The sequence below is a fragment of the Hypomesus nipponensis genome, chromosome 26, assembly GCF_054491055.1.
Source record: "Hypomesus nipponensis isolate SF chromosome 26, ASM5449105v1, whole genome shotgun sequence".
NCBI classification, from domain to species: Eukaryota; Metazoa; Chordata; class Actinopteri; order Osmeriformes; family Osmeridae; genus Hypomesus; species Hypomesus nipponensis.
The window spans coordinates 2,223,276-2,239,315 of NC_140386.1; positions in this window are offsets into that span (position 1 = coordinate 2,223,276).

The following is a 16,040-nucleotide window of genomic DNA, read 5'->3' on the forward strand; positions in this document are numbered from 1 at the left end:
ACGACCAGAGCTCCCGCTTGATGGCATCCGAAGCGGAATCAGAATGTCAGAGCATAAGCAACATTAGCAACAACATTAGCAAGCCAAAACTCTTTCTAGCATGTGTATTGACAGGGAGAGCCTAACCTGTCAGCTGCGTTGTCGATGCCCTGAGAGAAAAAAGTAAGTGACCAGAGCTTGCCGTCAAGCAGTAGCTCTGGTCGTACGATGTGTATGAAGTCAATGACATTTTCAAAAGCTTTTTAGAACAGAAAGGCGACTTTCAAAAAATCTAAAACCCGGCAGTGTGTATTTTTTTGGCCTCCCCTTTCGAATTCAGAATTCAAATTACTGGACAAAAAATTATATCCTGAGAAAAGTGGATTTTGAGGGGTACCGCTCCATAGACCCCCATTAATTCTGCACTCGCTCGTTAGCGTCCTCACATGGAATTTCAACCAGTTCAGAACCCGGAAGTTTCCCGAGAGTGGCAGTTCTCTCTATATTAGACATTCTCTGGTAGAATGTAGTTCTCTAAAGTCACTGTTGTAGTTGTCATGGCCAAGTGTGCAGACTTGGGTTTACGTAGTTGCAACATCGATCAAAATACAACTTGTTTACAAAATATAAAACTGTTTAATACTGTAGACATACACGTTGACATATGTAAAAAAACGTTTTACTATATTCCTCAATCTCTGCTAATCTGCCGATACGATAGGGAGTTTCAGCCCGGCTAGCTAACTAGTCAGGACAGAACGAAGTTACGTAATGTGACTAAACTGAATTTGAAAGTACAAGCACCCACAACTTCGGCAAACCTTGCGCCATGCATCGTTTTTTTGTATTAACATCTCTGTACGAATACAGATATGTATCGTACAGGACTGGGTAAGCAGCCACACAAACGATTAGTTTCTCCTCCAGTTTGAAACCTAGAAAGCTAGAAATGTTTACCATGGTTTCTACGTTACGAGAAACAAGAAAACACTCCGATTGGCCATCGCTAGCGAAAATCGCTCCTCATTAGCATAAAGTTGAGAAAATCTCAACTCGAATCGCTTGAATCGCGTCGTGTCGCTACCCACAATGCACCACGCAAGCGATTCGCCTGACTCCATAGAAAATGAATGGAAAACATGTTGTCGCTCGCATCGCGTCGCTGCAGTGGACACGCACTGTAACAATCGCAATCACAATAAGCAGTACTACGACGGCGGTTATCAATTCTCTAACTCAACCCAGATCTTTCCAATCTAGAGACGTGCGCGTTCACATAAATGGGCGGTGTTTGCACGGAATGTCCAATCGCAAACATGGACGAAACAAGAGCCACATATTTCACGCAGGAGGAGCAGACAATAATCGTACAAACTTTGTCTACTCCTCCTGCGTGAAATATTGGAATACAAGCATATCAGGAATTCAGACATATGATATAGGCTAAATTCAACAAAGTCGCTGCTGCCAATCTGGCAGAAAATAGCAGACGCTGTAAATGCGTAAGCTACATGACTTATTGAAGATGTGATCATAATTACACGTGTGCATTCCACAACGTTAAACTTTTGTTGCTGTGTTATTTTAGTTGCAACCCTGCAGTGGCAAACGATTGTGGGAGCAAATAAAAAATAAAACCATAATTCAAAACGGTAAGCCAATACTTGTACATATTTTAAGGCCAACAAGTACAAGGCTGAATTGCCTGAACTAGTCCCTTTTTTAGGTTATCTATCAGGGTCACCTGATCGCTTCTCGGCCTTTTGGCTAAGATCAAGTGAGTGATCAATTGACCCTCCCCCGTCGATACCGGATCGCCGGTACTGGGATCCGGTGACGGAGGAGGGTCGGCCGCGATCGCCTGCCTGGGGGCTCCGGCCCCGACGCCAGGCGGGGACTTGTCCCCAAATTCAGAGTGTTGGGCGTTTTGGCGCCCAACACTGCTGGTAACCCAGAGGTGGGCCAGGCCACCTGAGGGCGAATCGACTGACGGACGGACTGATGGCCGGACCCGAGGAACGGAATCCTCGCCGAAGGGCAGCCTGGGAGCAGTGGCATAGGGATAGGCCTTCCCAGGGGCCGTCGCGACAGAAGGCAGCGGGCTAGTCGCTTGACTCCACTGGCGAGGAAGATCGGGAGGAGAGGGAGACAGAGTCACCAAGGGCGGTCTTGAGTGGACTTTTGTCGAGCCTCGGACTCCCACTTGTAACCCCCTAGTGGGGCAATTGAAATGTGCGCCCTTTTGGGTCCTTGTTTTGTACGCCCTTTGGGTAACCTGTATGTATTGACTGTCGTGTATTGATGTGTCTTTTAGAAACGTTTTTAGAATTGATAAATACTTATTTTTCTTTCTTTTTTTGAAAAAAAATTAATACAAATCTATCAGGGTCAACCCATGATGGAAGGAGTGGAAGGGGGCATTTCTTCAGACCCTGGTGGCAGCAGGTTGGAAGCCCAGGCATATGTATGTTTCAAGTAATCATGTAATGTGACCATGTTCATTCAACAATTATTTATGAATATTGTAGGAGTGAAATGTATTACTGTTCTCTGCAGTGACTGTCGTCCCACTGTGCCATACAGACGTAACAGTGAAACGAATAGTCATAGTCATACGCCAGTATGTATGCCATATGTGGTTGCTGAATATTGATCCAATATACCATTTACTTTCTCAAGTGGAGGTCCAAGATTATCTCTGTCTGCCTGCTCATTTTGGGGGTACACTTTTGAGTTGTGTTTACCACTTGCAACACAGATGGCGAGAGTGTGTGAATGTGTGGCTGTAATTGTAGTGTCTGTGGTGACTAATGGTGGTGGTCTCAACACAAGACACAAGTCCTTAAAGTGCTCATTTCAAATATGACTCAATTGATTAAATTGCTATGGTGTTAAACTCAGCAGGAATAGGAATGTCTTCCTCCCCCTGAGCCTAGGGCCTCCACTTCAAAGCCAAGACAAAGACACAAGCTATAAGCAATGAACCTTGTAATAGTCAAATGGACACCTTCAACTTTGACCAAGTGTGCCTTGGAAAGGGACAATGTTCTTTTGTTTCAGGTTGGAGCAGACAATGTGAGGGGCCCTGTATAAAACAAAACCTGGAGCTCGATTATAAGAGGCTTTTAATAAAAAAACAAGGCTGGAGACAGAAAAACTGGAATATGAGAAGAGATAGTAATTGACTGAATGAATTACACTAAACTTGGTTACACTGACATATTTTTCTGTGTTCCTAGGGAAGGGAGAACACGAGGATGTATTTGTTAAACTTTGTTCTAGGTTTTGGTCTTTTTAATACCTTTTTGTGGCTTTCTTGTTGTGCCTTTTGAATCTTTTCTGGGGGTTTTCATCACTTATCTCTTTCAATGTCCTATTAATTATTTTTGAAAAATGGTCAAATATTGTTTTCATTACTAGTTTCCTGTAAATGTAGCCTATGTTTAAATGAGCAAATGATTAGTAAAATATGATATCATTTGCATACATTTCCAGAACGGAAATCAGACCATTGAGTGAAAAACCTTGTACATTTTGTCAACATATTAGAGTCCAAAGTTTTTACAAAGGGCACTTTGGAAATCTCTTTTTCATCACTACATTAATCAGAATATGGTGGCAACAGCCATTAAAGAAAATCCGTTGCAAATTGCGCGGCAGACCGAGTTCTTGCTCTGGTTCTCTGCACAGGCCCGTAAAGCTTACCCCCGCAGCCCCCGCACCGCGGGGGGGGGGGGGGGGGGGGGGGGGGGCCTCGCAGGGATGGCCCCCCGTTTTTTATTTTTTTTATCCAACTTGAATTACATGGGATGTCTTATTGTCTTGTCTGTGTTTCCAGAGTTGATATAAAAATAAAGGAAAGTATATTTAATTGTGCTTTCTTTGTTAGCTAGGCAAGTGACATCACGAAGTAAGTCAGATGGTCACACAGACCGGCGAGCCCGCTGCAAATAGGTAGCTAACTGTAGCGTAGCGTAGGAGAAATGAAACGCACATTTAAAAGCGGTGCCCAAAAGCGGCATTCAAAACAGAACATTTCTGAATTAAATGCCAAACTTCCCAAAATTACACATTTCTTTTCGACCAGCCGGTGAAGGATGCTCTCGTCTGCCAGAAGAGACAGGTATTGTACTGTTTGCTATAGCTAACATTACTGTACCACGTAGCTAACGCCCATACTTTGACAGCTGTAGCCTACTCTGTGTTGTGCTTCCTAGCGTTAACAGAGCCTTTCCAAGAGCCAGGAAAATTAGCCTTGCTCCTTTATTGACTTCCTATCAAGCTGACAACATTGAAATGGAGTGAAACTACAAAAAAGAGAAAGTAGAAAAAGTGCTCAATTATAAAATATATTACATAACTGACATTATTAGCAAACATGATAACGTATGTGACAGTAGTATTGTGCAGTTGCAGCGATTGCGTTTGACTATTTAAACATACAAAAAACATAATCAAAGTTACAATAAGTCATTGTATTTCAGTTATATACATGTTATGATCGTGTAAAACGTACAGTCATTGCTTTCTACAAGATTCACACGACAACAAATGGCTCCATTTATGATTTAGAACACGCTAATAGTAAAACACAACTCCATACTATCAAGTGTGCCTGGTGTAGCCACGGCCATCAAATTATTTCTGACAATACCCGTGACTGTCGCAAGCGCTAAAAGGTCATTTTCCAAGCTGAAACTGATCAAAACATATCTCAGAAGCTCCATGTCACAAGAGAGTCTGTCAGGTTTAGCCATCCTTAGCATAGAAAATGAATGTGCGCGCAGTTTAGATGTAAATAGTGTGTTAAAAGACTTTGCACACAGATTTGCTAAAAGACGCGCACATGTGTAGGCTATTCACTATGGAGGACCAAACCTGCCATATTTACAAATGAATGAATTAATAAATAAATGTCCACATCCATGCATTTAGACAGAAATAAACGAATATATATATTAATTAATGCACAATTGTCAATCAATAGTTACATATATTTTACATTTATGTATTGATTTATTTTGTATTCATTTATGTATTGATTTATTGATTTATTTATTCATTCATTCATTCATTTATATATTCATTTATTCATTTATTTATTCATTCATTCATTCATTCATTCATTGTTCCCAATATGATAATGAGAGGAGGCCAGTAGGCGTGGAAACTGATGTTCAGACATTGCAATCAATCCAGAGCCATAGATTCAATCTAGCTAACGCCTGGGACACACTGGCTGCGAAGCGCCCTGGAGCGCCACAATATACTACTAATGGCGCGATGCTGTTCACACTAGACGCGCATTTCTCCACTTCGGTCACCAAACCAAGCCAATTAAATCTTTGTTTTCAACAAGGTCGGCCAGCCTGTCCAAATAGGCTATGTTGTCCATGACAGCAAGGATGGATGTAAGGCTACATAATCGAATACAAAGCGTGGAAAACGATTAGCCAATGGTGTGTCAAATACCGCCTACCTATTTTGATTGACACATCTCATTAACATATTGAGAAGAAGAAATACAGGAATGAATAAATGAATAAATGAATGAATAAATGAATTAATAAATGAATGAATACATGAATGAATGAATAAATAAATGAATAAATAAATGAATACACAAATAAATAATAATGTAAATTATAAGGTAATATTGATTGACAATTGTGCATTAATTAGTACATGTATTCATTTATTTATGTCTAAATGCATGGATGTGGACATTTATTTATTCATTCATTCATTTTTAAATATGGCAGGTTTGGTCCTCCATAATTCACCTGCAGCGTTTTTTTCTTATTGAATAAATGTTTCTCACAAGACAAGCTTGAGTTTTCATATCTTGCATTTATTACACGGCTCTTCAGAATGTTCCAAAAAGTTCAGTTGATCGCGTCGGGGTCCTGTTCGTCCCGTCGGTATTTGTATTACATTATCCGTTACATATGTGGTGGGGGGGGCCTCTCAGGCTTATTCTGCGGGGGGGGGGGCCTCATGTGTTTCCGTTACGGACCTGTCTCTGCATCACCCACACCATAAAACTAGCTACCCATAGCGAAATAACGAAACGCTATGCATACAGTCTGTGGGACTGAGTGCACAGCTTCAATGTGTCGCATTGGCAACATACGGCTCAAGAAGCTGGCAATATACGTAATTCCCTCTGCTAAGAACCTATATCTTTCAGGAGGATACTCATAAGGGAATGCGAAAGGGTTTTGTCAGTCTCCAAATGTTATATTTCTTCTGAGCGCACCTCTGACTATCCGCGTACCAAGCTCCACAGGGTCTTCTATGAACGGTGACGACATTATCGTCAAGAATGAGTTTGTGGGCGGGGTTTTTATACCGGTTGATCTCTGATCTACAACTTAACCTGCTCCCGACCAGGTTAGCCATTCAGCATATGTTACCATGGTGATCTACCCCGGTAACAAGTGATCCACCGTCATAGTACAGAAAACCCTGGGTTGAACTTGAAGTTACCTCGCTAACGCCAAATCTTGATTCGTAGTACAGGCCCCAGGTGGTTTGGGCATCTGGTAAGGATGTACCAGGCACGTCCATCTGAGAGGAGGCCTCGTAAAACACCCAGGACTAGTTGGAGAGATTATATCTCCTCACTGGCCTGGGAATGGCTCAGGGTCCCCCAGTCAGAGCTGGTTAATATGGCTCAAGATAGGGAAGTTTGTGGCCCCCTGTTGGAGCTGCTGCCCCTGCAACCCGACTCTGTGGATGGATGGATGGACAAATATCCAGTGTGGGCGCCCCGTTTTCCTATTGTAAACAACGTTTACGTTTAAATATAAATATAAATATTTGCATTCGGCCCGAGTGTAATGATAGATTGACAGACAGGAACAACATCCTATCTTTGCACAATGCCGCACAACTTGTTCGTGCAGGCAATCACACGTCATTAACTGGGGTTCCTTGTTGCTGTGCAGAGCAAATGTGACAGTGGAGGGCGAACCGTAACAACCTAGTGTTCCTCCAGAACCACAAGTAAAAGCAAAGACTAAAAGAAAGACCGTATTAGAAACAGCAAATTTAAAACGTCTGGACCACCAGTGGTCTCAAAACAGAATCAACATAGCTTGCATTTCCTCGCTGGAAGCAACTGCAGGAATTGAAGGATCTGAAAACCGACACCATAGTTGCCGTTTTTCTTTTGGACAGGTAATATGGTCCAAACATGATTTGATTTGTTTTTATATATTATGTTAGTGTAATTACGTTTTTAGACTCTGCTCAGTGTGTGTGTTTGTGTAATAGAGGAGGCATGGAGACACCTCTGAAGCGAGGGTGGGCTCTATGCTTTCAAAGCTTTCTTTCTCACTACTAGCCTCTCTGGATTACTTACACATACTAGCTTTAAAAGTTATATTTTTGAATGGGAGAATTGTTAAATGAAAAAGTGAGGGAGTCACACTAAAATATTCAACTTAGAGGGTTAATGGTGACTAATTCCATAAGAAGTCAATGTCGCGAGTTATCAGGAGCGTTGTTAGACATAAAGCTCTACAGGGCACAGGCCCTTTCTCATATCACATTTTTTTCTTTCAAGTTTACTGTCCTTAAGAAGTGTGCAACACAATGCACTATACAAAATTCCCTTGCTTAACCCACTTTATACAATGGTCTGGGTGAATTATTGATTCTGATTGGCTGCAGGGGTGTCCATTATCAGGTGATATATGGACACCTACTACGTAGTTGCAGCAAAACTGTCTGTTCACCGTTTTAAATTATTGCACTGGCTACATAGTATATGAGCCTGTACAAAGTGTCTGAAATAAGTAACCATAACAACAGGGACGCAGTCAAAGCTTCCATTTACAATTTTGAAAGACAAGCTAACATGACATTAGAACAATGAGTGACTTCAATATTTCTTTTAAACTATTTGCAAAATGTTACTTTCTGAATTTACTGTGTCAGTGTCACGTAACCGCTCATCTCACATCCCATTCGCTAGCCTATTCACCTCGCTGGTCAATCTACTTCAGATAGGCTGTGGGCAAGCCGCTACTCTACACATGGCCGATTATTTTATTCGTAAAAATCTATTTGATTTGGGGACAATGACATGGCTGGATAGCAGACGAGTCTTGTTGTTAAACATATTGTCAAATTATAATTACTGTTTGGAGAATATGTCAACTTTGATGCAATCATCTGACATCCATTGCTATTCAACTCGCTACACAGGTTGCGGCCGTAGCCCCCTAGACCATAGACATGTATACATGTCTATGGCCTAGACTAGTAGGCTACTACTAGACTGACATAGCTGGCCAGCCTGATAAGCTTCTTGTCAAACATACTGTAAAATTGTATTTACTGAACTGTAGGGGAGACTGGGTATGGTTGTAACACGGGGAGAGTTGAGGCTACAGCAGAAAATGTAATTCTGAGGTAAGAAAGTTTAAAAACCTGAAAATGTTTTGTTTAGTACTTCCACCATTGTAGATAATGTTGTATGAGGTATATCAGGTAAAACTGTAGTTTCTATAGTAAAAAATGGTGTATCAACCTCCTGGCAATTTCAAAGCATCATGCCAATACAGCTAGTTAAACAATTGTTGACAGTGGCGGGGATGGTTGTAACACGTGTTTTGAAAGTAGGTGTGTTCGACTTCATGCAGCACCGGCGGCGCCAACAGCTGCAGCCGGCTGCCTTGAAGCTGAGAATGCCATTGGCTGCTTCAAGTCAGCTGGGCTGCAGGCGACGCCGGCGCTGCATGAAGTCGAACACACCTTGTGTTACAACCAAAGAGACAGGTAGGAGTAGGAAGAAGAGGCGCTCGGAAATCCTCACTGATACACCAGTGAAGCTGGCATTGGAAGAGGAGGAGGGTCAAAAAGGTAAAAACATCAGATATATACATATGAATGTGCACGTATGGACATGCACACACCAACGCACAGGTGTGCATGCACAAACACACACAATATGCACATACGCTCCCCATATTCACACATATTTTATTGTTGCAGCCATTCATTTTGTTGTGGCATATCAATTGGTTTTTGTGCATTTTGTGTACCTGTTACAACTTACTCCAGTATGTGTTACAACCTACCCCAGTTGTGGGGTTGGTTGTAACAAAGGACCACCTTGTATTTGTCATCCTCTCACAAGTCTGTGATATAGTTGAAGAAATTTAAATCGTTGCCATTTGTAGTAAACAAATATGGGTACTTTGCCTAAAAGTTTCAGACTTTGAGCTAAAAAAGAAAGGTCGTTTTAGGCGCTGAAGAAAAAAAAGTGTTACAACCATACCCAGTCTCTCCTCAATGACAAAGCCATTGCATTGACGCTAGCGATCTACGTCGGAGTTCTTGGATATAAATGGAAGTAGCCTGGCGTTGAGGTTAAATTAATTAATGACAGAACTTTTTTGTATTAGGCCTATATTCCTCCAACAGATGAAGGTTTTCAGCAGGTTTAAATGTGTTGATCTTGTGTTGTATCAGCAGGGGCGTCGTTAGACCCTTTTTACTGGGGCATGTGCCCCAGTATAAATCTGCTGTGCCCCAGGAAAATCTAAAGTTTGAGTTTTAACAATTGACTTTATTAGTCAGTGCATTAATTTGGATTGATAATCCGAGAAAAAATAAACTATCCCAATCAACGCTTGTAAAAGTGTTTAGCCGAAAACACAAACTCATGCATACAGAATTCCATGTCAGCGCTCTTCTGAGCTTGCCAAATAGCCATTGCAGCACGCACACATAAGTCCAGGTGTCGGACTTGGCACACAAGTCAGAATTGAGGTAAGAAAACATTACAAAACTAAAGATAGTTTCTAAATGATAGCCCTACCAATCATCTTATTTTGACTAAAACAAAAAAACAATATTACATGAAGCAAAAAAAACAGTATTGGCACTCAAAGGAATTTTGAAAAAAATCCCAGCCGAAGCTGATATCAAACTAGCGTCCCTGAACTGTTGTAGCCTATAGTTGGTTAAGCAAGGGGAGTTTCTATAGCTGAGTAGTGCATTGTGTGCATCAAGCTTGAAAGAAAAAAGGGATATGAAAAGGGGCCTGTGCCCCAGTTTAGTTTTATGTCTAACAACGCCTCTGTGTATCATCCATCTTTTCTTATTTCGCGGTGACTTATTTGACCCATAATGCATAGCGCGACAGGCTATCCAAGTCACTCTAATGTTAGTCACTCATAGGGAAACTTTATGCAACAGGTCAGTTGAAGTTTATATGTTAAGTCAGAATTAAAGTTACATTTAAGTCTAAGAATAGGTCTATTTTATGCAACTGGCCCCTGGACTTATGTGTGCATGCTGCAGTGGCTATCGTAGCAAGCACAGAAGTGTGCGCGTACATGGAATTCTGCGGGAATCATCGCATCAGTTTGTGTTTTCTGTTAAACTGCGTTGATTTAACAGATGTTGATTGGGATACTGCGTTTCTTTTTCCGGGATAATAAATCTAAATGAATGCACTGACTAATAAAGTGAATTGTTAAAACTCAAATTTGAGATTTTACTGCCGCTCAGCAGATTTATACTGGGGCACGTGCCCCAGTAAAAAGGGACCAGCAAAGCCCCTGCAAGATAAAATACAAAGAACATTTGGGGGCATAAAAATGTGTTTCCAATGTTTACAAAGGAGACATTGCAGAGCTGTAAGCATTGTGATGAGATCAAAACAAGAAATCCTAAACTGTCAAAGGAGACACAATACTTAATACTGTGCCATGTGTTCTTAGGATACCTTCACACGTCAATGACGTACTAAAAACAGAAATGATTTTCCTTTGCATTTTTTAAATGTTTTGTGTACAGAGGACAACATTGTCCAAATGATTCACTACACAAATCCACGTAAACAACAAAAAACCTGTATTATGCATGCATGCCAGGCCTTGGCGATGTCGCTCTGTAAAGAAAGACTACGTACGCGCTTGGACACATAAGCATTCTCCCACAGAGCGGTGAATACAAACAATGAAACAATAAAGATTGTCCGGATTGACACTGAGGTTGCTTTATTACTACAAGTGACCCTGGACTATAAAATAGCAAAATGTCAGGAATATCTGGACTAGGAGTCAGGCCAATCAAACCCCTTAAGGCCGATTTATACTTCTCTGACTCCGTTACGGACAGATGCACGCACGGAGTCGGACAGATTGGTTGAATTTATACTACTCCAACGGCTCTGCGTGCTGAAAGCAATTCACCGACAGAACAGTAGATGGCGCTGCACTGCAATGCTAGCTAGGTTATCAAAAATTCATCAATGAAATAAGCACATTCTTAGCAACTACACTGCCCATTTCTCGTCACATTTTAATTCAGATGCTGATTTACATGTACTGTTTAGCTGAAATATGAATTGTAAAAACGTACAACAATGGTGGGCAAAGGATTCTGTTCTCTTGTTGGTCACGGCAACCCCGCCCCTGACGCAAGCGGTTCTTAATATGGACCAATCACAGCCAAGGGGTATCCGTAAAATGATGGACTGAAGGCCGATATATGCTTCTGCGTTTTTCGAAAAACTGACACATGGGAACGCCCTCGTCTCCGTGGAACGCCCCCTACGAGCTCTCCGTCAGCCCTCAGAGAGCCTCGGAGAGCTTGACGTGCACCTCCTGAATTTTCTAACTATTCGTCGTCATTTCGGAGAGCTACGGAGAACCCCTTGGCTGTGATTGGTCAGTATTAAGAACCGCTTGCGTCAGGGGCACCGTGATAAAAAGGACGAACAGAATAGTTTGACTGCCATTGCTGTAAGTTTTTACAATTCCTATTTCAGCTAAACGGTACATGTAAATCAGCATTCTTTGACAGAGAGGGCGTTCCCTGTGTGCGTGTCCGTAAAAACGCAGAAGTATAAATTGGCCTTTATTCATCACGGACTCGTCTGCAGCGCGTTGAGGCTGCGAAGCAGGTGTCCGAGGTGTTCGCGGATGATTGCGGCAACTCTATGGGGAGCAGAAAGGGACATTTCTAGGCTTACCAGGAGAAGGATAAGGACTGGCACCGGACGGCGACGCCATGTAAGGAACGTCTACCGGCGGCGACGTTGCGACGACGCATGTTCGAAAGTATAAAAAAACCTTTGTCGTCGCCAAACAACATATTACATTTACATTTATTCATTTAGCAGACGCTTTTATCCAAAGCGACTTCCAAGAGAGAGCTTTACAAAGTGCATAGGTCACTGATAATAACAACAAGATAACCCCAAAGCATTGCGGGTAGCCAAAACAAGAAGTACACATTGTGAACAACCAAAAAATAAGTGCTAAAGGAAGGAAACCATAAGAGCATGTAGTTAAACAAGCTACAATTAAACAACATGAAACTCTAAGTGCAAGTGTACCTGTAGGAAAGCAATAAAAATAGGATTAACTAAAATAGAAAACAGTTTAAATCAGCTACCACTAACAAACAAGAGCAACAGTCTATCCAAGACTTAGTAACACACCTACTAAGTAGCTACGTCGCCGCCGTCACTGACTTGTTTTGTCAAACCTTATTGAGTGAAATCAAGTTGTGCATAAGGCTACATGTTTCATATGTTAAAATGTCTTTATTGAGAACTATAGTAGCCAACTGTGCACAGCCTGTAGCATAGAGGATTTTTACCGCTGGTGCAGGGAGTGCTTTTGCACCCACTACTGTTGGGATGAAAACATGACATTTTCAAATTAATGAAAAAATAAGAAGAAATGTTTTGAAAAACACGTTAAAGGGATGTCAGAGTTGTATGTTCTATCATGGTTTGTTGTACTCTGATGATACATACATTTTAAAATCTGGTATTAATTTTGAGCATGTTTTTGCACCCAGTTTTAAAACCTAAAATCGCTTAGTTTGCTTGACCCGATGTTAGTTTCCTCAAGGATCACAATGACTCTTGCTTAGAGACTTGTTGCTCTTGTGGTTAGTGGTAACTGATTTAAATTGTTGTACTCACTGTGAAATATTTTGTTTTTATTGTTGCTTGCTTTTTACAGGTACACTTGCACTTATAGCAGTTCATGTTGTTTAATTGTAATTTGCTTAACAACTACATGCTCTTATGGTTCTTCCCTTTTGGCACTTATTTTGGTTGTTCTCAATATGTGCTTCATGTTTTGGCTACTCGCAATGTTTTTGGGTTTATCTTGTTGTTATCAGTGACCTATGCACTTTTTAAAGTTCTCTCTTGGAAGTCGCTTAGGATAAAAGCGTCTGCTAAATGAATAAATGTAATGTAAATGTAAACAATCTAACATGGTTTAAGCCATCATCAGAACAGGCATAACTTCCTAATCACTACAAGTCATTCAGGTAATGGTAATTTCCTATTGACAGCTGTGAACAGTATCCTTTCTCAAGTAAGATTTAACAATTATAGCCTACCGAAGAAGCCGTGCTGTCACTGAACCACAACCTAGAATAGTCTAGGTGACCACAATACCGTTTTTTTCATGCTTGTAAAGTTTGCATTCATGAAATGTGTTGTATTGCTTGTATTTGGTTATTTCCCAACATGTGGCAACAGCGCAGTTTAATTGTATTGAGTTTATTTGATGTGTTTGCTAACTTTGTGGTGCTAATGAGTTACTAATGAATGTAGCCTATTGCTAATGGAGTTTTAATTTATAATTTTGCCTTCCAAAAACACTTTTCTGTTTAGCACTGGTGTGGAAGTGCAAGACAGCAAATTAAACATTTTCAGACCATTAGAGAAGGTTTCTATTTTTTGTGTGGACGGTACACTAACAGAAACCTGCAGACTGTTATAACGTGATACAAAAGTGTATTTGTCACTAACCTATTGATATTGCTCATGTTAAGCTTGAACACATGATTCTATACCATTAAACTCACAACTGCAGACAAACTTACAGGGTTAATACTGAAGACGTATTAGATAGTACCCTATTGTTGTGAAAGTACCAAGTCAATGAAGTGAATCACCAAGTACAAGTTAAAGACAAAATCAACGTATTTATTACAGATCTATAAAGTGCAGGTGTCTGATACACTCAAGTTGAGCTTCTCAGAAGACTGGACAAAGAGTACAGGAATCAGGGCAGTTAAATATGATCCCAATATGGGGAGTTTTACTCACAAGAAACGTCAGAGGGTGATAATCAACATAGCTTCTGCAAGCACAGAAAGAGGACGCTGCATGCTCGTCTAGATAGCTTTTGTTTAGGCCTTTAGATAGGGCTCCCAGAAATGAAACTCTCCTTCTATTTTCCTTGTTCAAAGTTGCTTTGTATTGTACACTTTGGTAATATTGAAACCTCTGACCTACACTAGTGTCACAGGCATTTCCTAGTCACACTTACAAAGAACTAACTTATGGCTATACAGGCATAAGAAAACAGCAAAATGTCAGTTTATCAATGATACAAGCAACATAATTCATAGATGGGAATATTTCTCTCTTGGACATGACTAAGGGTTATGTTCTCATGAGCTTAATATAGCAGGGTATAGATCAAACATTGTTTATTATATTCAGAGTATTCCAAACTGTATAAAAGTAATAAAGCAATCATTATCTTTAATTATTAACTGATCAGTGGGTAAGGACAGACCTCTTCAATACACAGTTGACTAGGGGTGTAGATGTTACAAATAAAGTAAACCTGTTAATTGTATATTGTTACTGTTATAGTTCTGTTGCTGTATATTATTATTGTTATAGTTTTTGTTACTAGTTGGAGACAACGGGGGACTGGTTGTTTTCATCCTTATTTGTATAAGCATAACTTATTTTAGAGTTATTTCCCCAGGAACAGATTTCATGTTCCAACTGAGGGGGGCTGTCAATGTCTTGGTGTGTGGGGCTGCATCAAATACCCTTTTAGCTCTGTTAAATTGCTGCACTAGTCCACACTTGATCGGCGGGGATCTCATTCTATTATGACTGTAACTGTTAGCTGCTCCTGGCATTCTCTAATCCCTGCTCTCCTCTCTCTTCCCCCCCCCACACATCCCCTGTGGTGTGGGGGGTTTGAGCTGTCAGGACCTGCCTGGTCGTCGGTCTACCAACGCTGGACCAGGTCGTCTACCGGAACCCAGTCTCCATGACAGCCAACACCGGTCCCATCCAACGTCTATAAAGCCGAACAATGGATTTTGGTGTTTCAAAACCCATTGACATTGTATGACTATGTTTAGCTTGTGTTCTGCTCCTCTCTCTTACCTTACCGTCTCTGGAGGAGGGGATCTCTCTCAGAATTGCTCCTCCCAAGGTTTCTTCCAAAAAAAATTCCCGTTGGGAGTTTTTCCTTGTCTTCCTTGAGGGTTTAGGTTGGTTGAGGGGCAGTTCTATGGGGGTATGTGAAGCCCTCTGTGACATGCTTGCGTGTAAAAAGGCCTATACAAATACATTTGATTTGATTTAGGGTCAGAGGCTATGCCTCTCAAACAAAATGTAAGGCAGTATCAAAAATAGGAAAATATCAAAGTTAATAACATGTAAACTACATATTAGTTTATTTTCAGTCTTTAACAAACAGTGTTTTGGCTACACAAAGGAATGAATGAAAATGACAAAAAAATACCTCCCAAAAAGATATTAAGATATTATCCACTGCCTGTCTTGTCCTTCTGAAAGTTGTTAAATTGAATAGGCTGAACTTCAACCAGTAGCTGACTGGTTGTTTTCATCCTTATTTGTATAAGCATAACTTATTTTAGAGTTATTTCCCCAGGAACAGATTTCATGTTCCAACTGAGGGGGGCTGTCAATGTCTTGGTGTGTGGGGCTGCATCAAATACCCTTTTAGCTCTGTTAAATTGCTGCACTAGTCCACACTTGATCGGCGGGGATCTCATTCTATTATGACTGTAACTGTTAGCTGCTCCTGGCATTCTCTAATCCCTGCTCTCCTCTCTCTTCCCCCCCCCACACATCCCCTGTGGTGTGGGGGGTTTGAGCTGTCAGGACCTGCCTGGTCGTCGGTCTACCAACGCTGGACCAGGTCGTCTACCGGAACCCAGTCTCCATGACAGCCAACACCGGTCCCATCCAACGTCTATAAAGCCGAACAATGGATTTTGGTGTTTCAAAACCC